The sequence below is a fragment of the Aegilops tauschii genome, chromosome 3 (genome assembly GCF_002575655.3).
Source record: "Aegilops tauschii subsp. strangulata cultivar AL8/78 chromosome 3, Aet v6.0, whole genome shotgun sequence".
Lineage (NCBI taxonomy): Eukaryota > Viridiplantae > Streptophyta > Magnoliopsida > Poales > Poaceae > Aegilops > Aegilops tauschii.
In genome coordinates, this window is record NC_053037.3 from 606,720,062 (window position 1) to 606,734,745 (window position 14,684).

A 14,684-nucleotide genomic window follows, 5' to 3' on the forward strand; every position below is an offset into this window, starting at 1 on the left:
GAGCCGCTGGGCGTCAACCTGCGTATATAAAGGGACGACCCGACGACGGTTTAGGGCAAGAAACAAGAGATCGAAAGCTAGGTTAAGCGTATTCGCTCCCTGGTAATCGGAACCGAAGCAATACCACCTCAAACTGGATTAGGCCTTTACCTTCATCGCAAGGGGCCGAACCAGTATAAACTCCCGGTGTCCTTTGTCCCGTTTAACCCCTTTAAGCTAACATCGTTGCGATGGCTCCACGACTAAGTCCTTCTGCTAGGATATCTGCCGTGACAATTCCACGACAGTGAAGCATAGTTGTGCATCCGCATGAAGCACACCTATGCTTCTCAAAAAGTAAAAAAAAAAGCACATGTGTGCTTCACAGTGAAGCACACTTTTGAAAAGCGAAAAAACAAGGGTGTGCTTTCCAAAAAAATGTGAAAAGTCCGACTCTGCTTTTCGGTTTTCTTGTTTTGCTTTTCCAGGTTTCCAGGTTTTTTTTTCTCGATTTCTGTCTTTTATATTTCTATTTTTCTATTTTCATTTTGCTTGATTTCTATTTTGTTTTCTCTTTTTGCATCTAAACCTACTAACATGGGATCTACTTTCGAAGATCTCAATGCAAGAAATCCAACGGTGAAATGGTTCGTGATTTAGATGCACAATTATGATATAAAACATTTTTAAAATGGGATCTATGAAAATATATATATCAGAACTCTTATATTGTGACAAGTGTCGCGCATGCAGTGTACCAGTTGTCATCATGAGGGGATGTGACCTTTGCAAGGAGTACTACTTACCTAGTGATTTTTGCATTTACTCCCTAAAAAAACTAGTGATTTTGCAGGAACTTTGTACTTGTCCGCGGTACTATTTATTGTTGAGGGATGCTGTGTCTCCGCCCCTGGGTGAACACCCAGGAACAAGTAGCGGGCCAAACGTCTGACCCCCTCCTCCCCACACAACAACGCAAGAGACACTACATGAAGAGATTACACAAGAGCCGGCACAGACAAAGAGAGAAGAGGTTATCTAACATAAGATAAAGAGAACATAAAAAGAAATACACTGAGACCCAACGACCTCCGATCCGCCGTTCACGTAGCCCCAGCAGCGTCCAACAACCGAGTAGAGAGACAGAGCTACGACCAGGTTGCGTCCCCCAGCCCATACAAAAATGCATGAGACGGTCGACGCAAAAGCCTGCAGATCAGGGGGGACCCTCACATGGACGTGGCCCACCGGTCATTGACCTCCGGATCCGTCGCGGTGACGATCAAGGAACATACCAATGCGATGGGGCGCCGCGAATCGATCGAACGGTGGAGGGCTCGCGTGACGCCATGGATGGTCTGAGGAGGCGGATATTAACATCCTTTAAAGGAGTAGGTATTGACATGCTTTAATAAATACTAGTAAGTAATACTCGGTCAGCTTTGGAGTATCACTGACAGTACGCCAAAGCAAAATAATAGAAACTAGACGGCTGTGATCCATGTTTGTTTTATCGGCCGGCCTGAGTCTTATATAGTCATTCCAGTGATTCCTTTGACTGATTTATGAAGTCGGCAGCAAGTAACTAGCCATGCGTATAATCAATCCAATAATTGTGGTGGCCTTATTTGTGCAGAGACAAATGGAAGGAGATAGGCATTAGGATGACAGACTTGACAGGCTTGCAGTTCCTTGGGCATACAAAAATGTAGGACGACAGGAACTCCTCATTGCCAAGCATTTGGACAATTGGACTCGACAGAATTGAAGTTTCCATCCACTCTTGTCCATGTACGTATGCTTGCAGTTTTACACTACAATGGCTATATATACACCAAACAAAGGGATAGTTAGCACTTCCGTCTGGCTGAGCAGCATACAACCAACCTATCCCAGCATTCCTTGTAAACGTTGCTATCACTATTTCTCCCTCCAACCATATCACACAAATGAGTGTGGCAAGTACAGCAGCGGCCCGGCTGCACATTCTGCAGCTTCTGGCCACCATGTTAGTGCTAGTCTCGGCCAACATCGCATTGCCCAACTGCACCAGCAGATGCGGCAACATAAGCATACCTTACCCGTTCGGCCTCAGTGCCGGGTGCCACCGTGAAGGCTTCGAGCTCGCCTGCAACGAGACATATCATCCCCCAAAGCTCTTCATGAACAGCTCCGGAGTCGAAGTGCTTGAAATATCATCGCAAGACAGCACACTGTACATTGACAGTGGGATCCTCACCTTGGCGGGCGATGAGGGGCCCGACGGTCATATCCGTATGAATTGGTCAGTCCCCCTTAACGACAGCCTATATAGGACAGCAGGGAATACAATGATTGTTCTGGGGTGTGGAATCAGTTTCCATGTTCAATGGCCTTCTGCTCAAAGCTGGCCTTATCTTGGCGAGGAATCTCCAAGCAGCTCTTGTCCTCTGGAATGCATGCCGCGCCATCCTGTGATAGCAATTGATGGCGCATGTCTTCCTTGTAGGGGAACACAGCAGAAAACAAAAATTTTCCGACCTACACACCAGCCCAGGACCACTATGGAGACTGCATACATGGTTTGATCTTTTTCGTTACCGACTCGTAGCGCAGCGGGAAGTAGAGTCGATGACGATCGGCGGTGCAGATCCCCGCAGCTAGGATTTACAACCTCCCAACCGCGAGGATGTATACCCTCATCTGCTCCTCAGACAGCCCTCCGGGAGGCGGTCGAACAGCCCCCCGGACGGTGTCGCGGACAGCCCTTCGGGAGGACCTTCGAAACTCGAACGGTCACTCGGACAGCCCTTCGGGAGGACCTTCGAAACTCGGACGGTCACACGGACAGCCCTTCGGGAGGCACTCACGAACTAAGACCGAAACTACGATCTCTCTACAGAGTTGCACACATACGGTGTCATCTATCCGGCAGGGCTTCGCCGTCCAGAACTAGTTCCTGCCGGAACCCAGACAGCTCTACGAAACTCTTTTCGTGGGAGGGAGAGAAGAAGCCAGATAATGCATGGCATGTGTATGAGAGCAAGGGATGAGTGTGGAGGGCTGCCCCTCCACCTCTATTTATAGGAAATCCCAAGGGGGTAGGGTAGTTTCACAAAAAACCCAAAATGCACATGAATGAAGTCCTTCCACAAGGACCTAGGAGTGAAACCAAGGAACAAGAGGGTCCCCAAGGGGGGATACCCCATGTGGCCGGCCACACCCCCATGAGGGGCCCAAAAAATGGCTCCTATCCATCCATGTCATCCCCAAGATCTTTTGGAGCAAAGCCCCAAAAGGTGGCTTTCCATAAAGTAACCATAAAGCTGATTTTCACTATTCACGACGACATTTTTCAGCGTCTGATCGAACTGAAAATATTTATGTGGGCTAAGAACATTTCCAGTACCCACTAAAATGATTTTCAACGCGTTCCGAAACAATTCCGGTTTTAGTGATTTTCATCTGCGAAACGCATCTGAAGTGGCTCCGGCAGCTCCGGAACATTTCCGGTTTTTATCTCAGAAAATTCCAAAAAGCTTCCAGAATGATTCTGGCATCCTCCAAGAATTATCAGGCATGTGCCGAAACCAATTTGACTTAATGGTGTATCCCGAAACAACTTTTCGGTATCATCAAAACTTATCCGATGACCTCTCTCTGCGGTACGATTCCGCTGTCCGAAACTTTTTCGGTGATTTTCTCTCAGACTCCCTGTCTAGTATTCAGCAGATAGATGACCCTTAAGCGTGTGACCCTATAGGTTCGGTGAAGTATAGACATGACCCGGAACCCCTTCCGATCAATGATCAACATCGGAGCCGTGGACACCCATATTGACCCCTATACCCACACGAATAAATATTCGAGTGAACCTCCAGTTGCCGTGTGCTATTCCTGTTGCTTCGCGATATGTTACAAATACCCGAGGTGAGACATCTTGGCATTCCCGTGGATCAACAACTTGTCCACTATGCTAGTTACCTCGTTACCGGTATTGTTCTCTTTTCTCGTTATCGTGTTCCGGCATCCCCGTGATCAAATCACAAAGTGTCTGGCCAGACGATGATGGATACCGTAACACCGAGAGGGCCCAGAGATATCTCTCCATCGTCGGAGGAGCAAATCCCAATCTTGAGCTATCAAGTTACTTGACACACTTTTCCATGAACCCGTAAGCCGCCGTAATAGCCACCCATTTACGGATGACGTTTAACAAACCCCAAAGTTCATGAAGCAAGCATGAAGAAACTCGATACTCTCATGGTCTAAGGAATCATGCAAACGTTAACCATCTCTGTGTTATGTACCAATAAACTTGTGACGAATGAATCTCATGGCATAACATCAATCCGGGTCGATTCAACACAAATGTTCTCTTAACATTGTGCCCTCAAAGTTGCTGGCATAGACATGCCCATGACCAGGAAAACAGAATCATCATGCAACACTTGAGCTAGTCTTAGAGGCCAGACTAGGAATACTTCTTACCGTTTATTATTCCACACGTGCATATGAGTCTTCCTCCGAGCCTCGTGGATATTGTAGACTCGAGAATCATTGCAGTTATAGCATGGAACATAAACATAATTATGAACTCGGAGATAAATAATATCATTTATTATTGCCTCTAGGGCATATCTCCTACAGACTCCCACTTGCACTAGAGTCAATAATCTAGCTTATGCTAATGCACTTCACACCTGTGGCACACCGGTGTAAATATGCTTCGCTTGTGGTATAGCCTGATGTCCAACGGATCTGACGACTTCAGTTCCGTGTGTATCTTTGCATGTCCTCGCGTTTTCACGTTTTCACAAAATTCATATTTTGTGTGGACTTGGCTTTGTATGTATGTGAATCACAGGTCGAACCTGGATTCCTCAGACTAAGTTATGGAGCAACTACCTGCAGTAGTGTCCCATTGTCAAAAGCCATCTTGGAACTATACTAAGTTCATGAATGAACTATATGATTCAACATCTTCTTTGTCGCTTCTAAAGCGTCAACATACTTAGCCCTTGTTATAGAATTCGCCACAGTAACTAGTTTGAACAAATTCCAACTAACTGTGCCACCACATTGTGTGTTACACAAAACCCTTAATTTAAATCGAAAATCGCATGGAGAAAAGATGAAGACTCTATCGATGTAACATTTTACAATGAACTCTTCATGATCTCCGCTTGCGAGAAAACCATCTCATCAGTACTTACTCTAGTACTCTGTGACATCTTTCACTGTTGTCCCATGATTAGTAATTTGATCACTTTGGTATCCATACTCGCAACACCTTGGGAGTATCGGACATATCTGGTTGTTTTACATACCATGGAATACATGATTAATCCAAACACAAAAGTGTGTGGAATCATGTATTTTACTCATCAGTGTTTTGGGACACCGAGTCTTGCAAAAACTCTTTCCATGTGACTTTGGCAAGAATCACTCCTTGGAGTTTTAAATGCTAAAAGGTTTTAGCATCTTGTCAATATGTATTCATTGCTTAGCCCCATTAGGTAAATCTATCTCCATAGATCATCATGCCTAATATTGAGGCTATTTAGCCTAAGCACTTCATCGAAAAACTATTTTCAAATGAAGTCCTAATTTGTGTCAAGAAATTTATTTCCAATTACCAATGTGCCAAGCACATAAGGTTTTTAGAAATATTATTACGCTCCCACTTACTTTCTTGAATTACAAGCATCTTCGTTACCCATTGATGAAGTCAAAACCCCTTTGACCATTTCATCAAAACACGAAGATTCCAACTCCATTTTGCTCTCTTCTGTCCATTGCTGGAACTCTGAAGTTTGCATACCTACTAGCATCCTCTGGATCGACAAATTACTTTGGACTGTATCATATACAAGTCCTAGCTTTCATTTCCATCAGATGGAAATCCTTTTATCATCCATGTTTCATATCTCATGATTGAAATATGTATTAATTGCTAGTTCAACCCGAACCGACTTTAAGCATCGCTACGATGAAAACAACCTCATCGTAGTCAACTCTTGAACTTGTTATTTCAACAAGTCGAGCTTTATGGATAAAACATTTTATCCGTATCAGTTTTAAGTTTCATAAATATTCGTTAGACTCTAAGTCTTCCGAAAGGTGTATCAAGGTTTTAATCTTGAATCACTTATATGGAAACTAACTCGGGTTGTATTGGCATTTAGCCAATTCCGGAGTCAGGGCCCATCAACGCTTCCTTGTGTATCGTAGGTATAATGTTGTCTAACAACAATATCTCGTTTGCGCACCTGAGAGGTTTGCACGAGCCTTGCCTACGTGGTTCAGCTGCAAGTTCGACCGAAGTTCATACATTTTATTGTAGAGACTTCTGTATCAGTCGCAGTAGGAAACTCTGGAATTTCTTCCAAGGTCTCTTTCCTTTGATCTGATGAAGATACTGTTTATCTCGTCGAGTTGCACTATTCTCCCACTCACCTTTTAGAAAGAACCATTCTCTTTAAAAGCACACCGTTTCGCGGCAAAACTATTTGCCTCGGTATAGTGAGGGAGGAATGCCCAACATTTTGGTATAACCTACAAAGTAGCACTTGTCTGATTTGGAATAGGTTTGTAACCTTTTACACAAGCCCCATATTCCAAATGTTAAGAAAAGATATAACATGGTTGGGCGTACCATACCATGGCTTCATTTCAACAGACCCGATGTATCTCTTTTCAGTGTAAAAGCCGCAGTCTCTAAAGCATCACTTTAAAAGGGATAATGGCAAATTTATTTATGTCATCTTTGACCTTACCATGTCATAAATGGTTTGATTACATCTCCACGGACTTTCCACTTGCAGTGGTGTTCCGGGAGGTGCAAGTCTATGAAACCCCTTTCACAACTCATCAGACATTCGCTAAACATGTAACTCAAATATTCCTTTGTGCAATCAAATTGCAGAAACATAATTTTCTTGTTACAATAACTTCTACTTCATTTTTGAGAACCTTTCGAATGATTTCAAAAGATCCAGACTTACGTCTCATCAAGTAAATATCCATATATCTACTTGAGTCATTTCTGAAGATAAATAAATCCACCACTAACAACACTTATCGGACTACACACATCAAATGTATGATCACTAATAAGTTTGTTGTTCGTTCCTTATGGCCTGTGAATGGTATTTTAGTCACTTCACTTTTCGGAGGAAAGTTGCAAGTGTCAGATGATTCAAAATCAAAAAGACTTCAAAAATCCATCATAATGGAATTTTCCATGCGGGTTTCTCCAATGTGACCAAATGTAGTGCCACACTTGTGTGGTATTCTTTTAGTCTTGCGACATTTAGCGTCAGTGTTATGGATGTATCATATTACCCTCAATATTCATAACATACGTCCCATCGATGATGGAAGTATGGCCCTTATGTTATTCATAATACTTAACAACAATTATTGTTTTTATGAACAACTCTTTTGCAACAAACATTGTGCAATGGGCTAGAGTGTATGAAACTCTAAAATGAATTATGAAAAGTAAACCCAGAGGTATTGTATTATTATCAATATTCATAACATACATCTCATTCATAATGAAAGTATGGCCCTTGTGTTATTCATAACATCGAACATAAAAAGTTCTCTTATGAACAACCTTCTTGCAAGATGCCTTATGCAATGGGATAGAGTTTGTAAAACTCTAAATGAATTATGAAAATAAATACAGACGGCAATACACCGATGGAAGGTATAGTAACATTTACTATGTTCCCTGTGTATACCTTAACCTCATTTCTAGCTAGTCTTTCAGGCCATAGTAGTTCTTACATCGAGTTGCAACAGAATGCAATCTAGCGGGCATTCTTGTGATGAACTCACAATACCCAAGAATTAGTGATTAACATGTTTAACCATAATTCGCAAGAACTATATCTTTGACCAGCCTTCTATACATCAAAAACTTGTATGACATTCATACATGAGCTGGATATTCCAGTCTTCTTTCCTTTTGCCTTTATACTTCTAGCAGTTTAACTTTTAGTATTTCTCCTACTCTCAGAAGAAGCACCCAACTTAAGAGTGGCATTAGCCCCGGACTTCCTAGGCGTGTAAGTCATACTAACACCCTTTGGACACTTCCTTTCTCTTTAAGTTGTTGTTTTATTCACCTTTCATTATATGACAGGCGTTCTTCTGGATCCCTTTCCCAACAGTCAAATGCATAGTAAACACTTTTACTAATACTTGCAAACAAACATTGCTTTGTTTGTATCTGAAAATAATTTTCAGTTCCATGAATATCATATAACTATCCCAACTTTAGAAGTTTGGGTTTCATGGAAGCAAACATATTCCACTTGACCATAACAGAATTCTAGCTTTTGGATCGAAGGACGAGAGTCACATGATCCATAGCATTAGCGGGAGGATACGGAAAGCATGCGATAGGACAAAGTCCTTCTCGGCACTTTTGAGGACAATCCTCATATTACGTTACCAATCGTAAAGTTTTAACCAGATATTTAACAGCTATTCAATTTTAATAGGGAAGGTGGAAATGTGAGCCATTATTCTACAACTATTATGCAAGAAACACTTAGACAGTGTTCATAATTAATTGCACTGAGAATTAAACATGTTAATTCAACAGTGCGCTCCCACTCAAATCAATATCTCTCACAATTAATTTTGAGTGATACAGGATCCAGACTTTAATTCATCGCCATAGAATCATCATCTCATAACGGGAATTTTAATCGGTAGGCCAACTTGCCGATCACATCTCTATGTGACTCTTGCTCATCTTTCGATGCGTGTGTTCCGAGCTCAGGACGATCCTGCCATGAACGTCAAGACAACCAAGTGATCTTGCTGCGAGGTCTGACCTCACCCGCCTCACACTTCTCTAATCATTCGTACCCATGCATCCATGGCGCACCCCGAAAAGATAGGTGCCGTGACGGTGCTACACATGGGAGAACACTAACTACTTGATATTTTAAGTGAGAGATCACCCTAATAAAAGCGACTACCGCGCAATCAAGAAGGGTGCATCATAAGGGATAAACATCTCAGGCAATTCATAATAGCATGATATGGTATAGCCCTTCTGACGGAGAAGTATTTCATTTCTTCGTCTTCGGCATTCGCGTCGGTGTTCACCTTCGCGAAGATTGCCACCACCTTGTTGATGCACCAGATAATATTGCTATCTCTATAGCTAACAAAATAATGCATTACAACAAGGTTGACACGCAGGTCATTAAAGTGCAATCATATGGCTCCAGCCATCATGCCGAATCATGACACGCAGGTCATGTTAATCAAATTACATCATATAGTCATCTCATACATAATCGAATTAGTATGAGCACTGCTATACCACATCACATGCACATCCTGCAAAACCAAGTTAGACGCCTCTAATAGGTTTATGCAAAATTTTATTTTACGTGGCTTCTAAGGTTTTGACTTAAACCGCAGCTACCAACGTTTTATCATCAAGTATGATTATTTAAGTTGCTAGATTAACATCTCGGGGTGTATGAAACACGGGATAATTAAATCTCGAGCCCCATACTAAACTTCGTCATACGCATGACCCCCGTGCAGATCATATCTGCAATGCCCTTTCATCTGCGAATTTCATCTTTCTTTTGACTACGGCAGAACCCAAAGAACTGATAGCACTTCCATGATCAATCAGGATCACGGATTGCCAGAACTTTGTCAAATTCCACCATGCTGTCTCGAGATTGAGCAAACGCAAATTCTAGGGAAGCAACAAGAACGTCGGGTAACAGATTTCATCTGTCACCCGCATAAATAATTTTCAGCAATAGATCTCATCTACTACCTAATTATATTATGCAATACCCATACATCTCTATGTATTCTAGATCGAAACCTGCATCTACGCATAGCACGGCTCATGATGCCACTGTAGGGGAACGCAGCAGAAAACAAAAATTTTCCGACCTACACACCAGCCCAGGACCACTATGGAGACTGCATACATGGTTTGATCTTTTTCGTTACCGACTCGTAGCGCAGCGGGAAGTAGAGTCGATGACGATCGGCGGTGCAGATCCCCGCAGCTAGGATTTACAACCTCCCAACCGCGAGGATGTATACCCTCATCTGCTCCTCAGACAGCCCTCCGGGAGGCGGTCGAACAGCCCCCCGGACGGTGTCGCGGACAGCCCTTCGGGAGGACCTTCGAAACTCGAACGGTCACTCGGACAGCCCTTCGGGAGGACCTTCGAAACTCGGACGGTCACACGGACAGCCCTTCGGGAGGCACTCACGAACTAAGACCGAAACTACGATCTCTCTACAGAGTTGCACACATACGGTGTCATCTATCCGGCAGGGCTTCGCCGTCCAGAACTAGTTCCTGCCGGAACCCAGACAGCTCTACGAAACTCTTTTCGTGGGAGGGAGAGAAGAAGCCAGATAATGCATGGCATGTGTATGAGAGCAAGGGATGAGTGTGGAGGGCTGCCCCTCCACCTCTATTTATAGGAAATCCCAAGGGGGTAGGGTAGTTTCACAAAAAACCCAAAATGCACATGAATGAAGTCCTTCCACAAGGACCTAGGAGTGAAACCAAGGAACAAGAGGGTCCCCAAGGGGGGATACTCCATGTGGCCGGCCACACCCCCATGAGGGGCCCAAAAAATGGCTCCTATCCATCCATGTCATCCCCAAGATCTTTTGGAGCAAAGCCCCAAAAGGTGGCTTTCCATAAAGTAACCATAAAGCTGATTTTCACTATTCACGACGACATTTTTCAGCGTCTGATCGAACTGAAAATATTTATGTGGGCTAAGAACATTTCCAGTACCCACTAAAATGATTTTCAACGCGTTCCGAAACAATTCCGGTTTTAGTGATTTTCATCTGCGAAACGCATCTGAAGTGGCTCCGGCAGCTCCGGAACATTTCCGGTTTTTATCTCAGAAAATTCCAAAAAGCTTCCAGAATGATTCTGGCATCCTCCAAGAATTATCAGGCATGTGCCGAAACCAATTTGACTTAATGGTGTATCCCGAAACAACTTTTCGGTATCATCAAAACTTATCCGATGACCTCTCTCTGCGGTACGATTCCGCTGTCCGAAACTTTTCGGTGTCCGAAACTTTTTCGATGATTTTCTCTCAGACTCCCTGTCTAGTATTCAGCAGATAGATGACCCTTAAGCGTGTGACCCTATAGGTTCGGTGAAGTATAGACATGACTCGGAACCCCTTCCGATCAATGATCAACATCGGAGCCGTGGACACCCATATTGACCCCTATACCCACACGAATAAATATTCGAGTGAACCTCCAGTTGCCGTGTGCTATTCCTGTTGCTTCGCGATATGTTACAAATACCCGAGGTGAGACATCTTGGCATTCCCGTGGATCAACAACTTGTCCACTATGCTAGTTACCTCGTTACCGGTATTGTTCTCTTTTCTCGTTATCGTGTTCCGGCATCCCCGTGATCAAATCACAAAGTGTCTGGCCAGACGATGATGGATACCGTAACACCGAGAGGGCCCAGAGATATCTCTCCATCGTCGGAGGAGCAAATCCCAATCTTGAGCTATCAAGTTACTTGACACACTTTTCCATGAACCCGTAAGCCGCCGTAATAGCCACCCATTTACGGATGACGTTTAACAAACCCCAAAGTTCATGAAGCAAGCATGAAGAAACTCGATACTCTCATGGTCTAAGGAATCATGCAAACGTTAACCATCTCTGTGTTATGTACCAATAAACTTGTGACGAATGAATCTCATGGCATAACATCAATCCGGGTCGATTCAACACAAATGTTCTCTTAACATCGTGCCCTCAAAGTTGCTGGCATAGACATGCCCATGACCAGGAAAACAGAATCATCATGCAACACTTGAGCTAGTCTTAGAGGCCAGACTAGGAATACTTCTTACCGTTTATTATTCCACACGTGCATATGAGTCTTCCTCCGAGCCTCGTGGATATTGCAGACTCGAGAATCATTGCAGTTATAGCATGGAACATAAACATAATTATGAACTCGGAGATAAATAATATCATTTATTATTGCCTCTAGGGCATATCTCCTACATTCCTGACAATGGTTGTTGCACTACAGGTACCCTTTATGACTCAAATAGGTTTCTCATCACGTACTCTATGAACGAAGAGAACTTGCCGCTGCTCAACTCAAGTGTTGCTTTGGTGGAGTGGGAATGGTTGAGCAAGAAGAAGAATGTCCTGATGCTGCAGAAGGTAGCATCGTCTGACACCAGCCTTGGTGCCTCCAAAGGCGTACTACACCCCATACCAGGGTACCAATTAGAACAGCTATCAGTTGGGTGTTCAGTAACTTGTCGTGTGCTGAAGCTAGCAATTCAAGTGACTTTGGGTGCCTCAGCGACAACAGCAAGTGCCTTTTGTACCTTACACCGAATGATGCAATAGGAGGTCACACATGCCAGTGTTGGCATGGTTACCAAGGCAACCCTTACGTGCAACATGGCTGCCAAGGTATATATGCTACTAGAACTAGACTCCCTGTATTTCATTTTTTTGATGGCTAGACTCTCCCTGTATAATCAATAGTGCACAAAGCCCAACACTACTTAGCTTCATTACTACTGCAGATATCGACGAGTGTGCAAGCCAAGGCGAGTACCCTTGCTTTGGTCGGTGCATCAATCTGATAGGGTCATATACCTGTACCTGTCCGCATGGCACCACTGGTAATCCTCGAAAAAAATGGATGTTCTTCAACAAGATCAGCCAAAGCAAAATTTCCAGGTAATGAACAAGGATTGGAAGATGCTATTATAACTTTGTAATATAAGTCAAAATAACTGTATCGTTAATATTCAAGACTCTTTCATAGATTTGATTACTTACTCATAATCTAGATGAAAGTGAATTGATTATGTACTCTCCAGGATTTGCACCTGCGCTAGGAATTGGCAGCGGTCTAGGCACTCTTCTGATTATTCTGAGTGCTCTCATTGCAAGACGAAATCTCATAGTTTGGAAAGCAAGGAAGTCAAGAGAATTTTTCTTCAAAAAGAACAGAGGGTTGTTGCTACAGCGGCTTGAAGACGAGGATATCGCTGAAAGGATGTTGTTCAATTTAGAAGAGATTGAGAAGGCAACAAATAAGTTTGACGAGGATCGAAACCTTGGAGGTGGGGGCCACGGCACTGTCTACAAAGGGATTTTATCTGACAAACGTGTTGTTGCCATCAAGAAGTCGAAAGTTTTAATTCAGAGAGAGACAGATGATTTCATCAATGAGGTTGCTATCCTTTCTCAGGTGAACCACAGGAACGTAGTGAAGCTTTTCGGATGTTGTCTCGAGACAGAAGTTCCATTGTTGGTCTACGAATTCATTTCAAATGGAACTCTTTCTGATCATCTTCATGTCGATACACCACTATCAATGCCATGGAAAGACCGGCTCAGAATAGCCATTGAAACCTCAAGGTGCCTTGCTTATCTGCACTCAGCTGCTTCAGTATCAATAGTCCATAGAGATGTCAAGTCCGCAAATGTACTACTTGACGATCGCCTCACAGCAAAAGTATCGGATTTTGGAGCTTCGAGAGGCATCCCCATTGACCAAACTGGAGTCACAACTGCCGTTCAAGGAACTTTCGGATATTTGGATCCGGAATACTACCACACACAGCGACTCACCGAGAAAAGTGATGTATATAGCTTTGGTGTCATGCTTGTGGAGCTATTAACGAGGAAGAAGCCATGTGTCGACCTGTCAACACCAGGAGCCAGTCTAATTGCTGAATTCATCTTGCGAGTGAACCAAGACAAAATCTGTGAGATGCTAGACCAGCAAGTCATCGAAGAAGGGACTGAAGAGGCCAAACAAGTTGCAGCAGTAGCACTGATGTGCTTAAGTTTAAAGGGTGAAGATAGGCCCACAATGAGGCAAGTTGAGACAAAACTTGAAGTGATCCAAACCGTAGAAAGAAATACACCAGTGGAACAAACCAACGCCAATGCTGATGATGACAACTTCAGTAGACGATATAGTATGGAGGAAGAATGCATGTCATCTATGAGTTTCCCTAGGTAGACCTGGTTGATATCCCTTTGGTTGGATTTCAATTTTTGAAGCTAGCGGGTGCCCCATCCTGCCTCAGAAATTTTTCTGCCTTTCTTGGTTCTTCAGTAAATTGCCATGTCCTATTTAAATATGCTTAGATGACAGCAGCATCGGCATGTAGCACCGCAGTAACAACACAAGTACTCCCTCCGTTTTTATGTACTCCGCATATTCGCTTTGACTGAAGTCAAACTTTATAAAGTTTGATCAAGTTTGTAGAAAACAATATGAACATTTACAGTAAAAAATTTATATGATGTGAAAAAAATATGCAATGATGAATTGAATGATATATATTTGGCGGTGTATATGTTAATAGTTTTTTCTACAAACTTGCAGTGGTTTAGGATTACATTTGCTGTGGTCGCAGGGCCCAACCCAATACACTGACTTAGCTAGTGGTTTTGCGAAAAAAGAAAAACAAAGCTAGTAGTTTTGCACATTCGTGAAACCTTCCACCGGTTTCGGTAAGGTAAGGTTTCACATAGTTTTTTTCTCCCTTTTCTATGTCTTTATCAGTTTTCTGTTGGATTATCTACTTTTGGTTCTCTTTCTTTTTATATGTTTTTCACATTGACTTTTTAAAATGCACTAGGAAACATGCCCGTGCATTGCAACGGGAGAAAAAGGT

At 43.1% G+C, this 14,684-nt stretch overlaps 1 pseudogene; it reads left to right on the plus strand.

Annotated features, from left to right (window-relative positions):
- The first annotated feature begins 1,928 nt into the window (after positions 1–1,928).
- Positions 1,929–14,245, plus strand: LOC109777460 (wall-associated receptor kinase 3-like; annotated as a pseudogene).
- Positions 14,246–14,684: the final 439 nt, after the last annotated feature.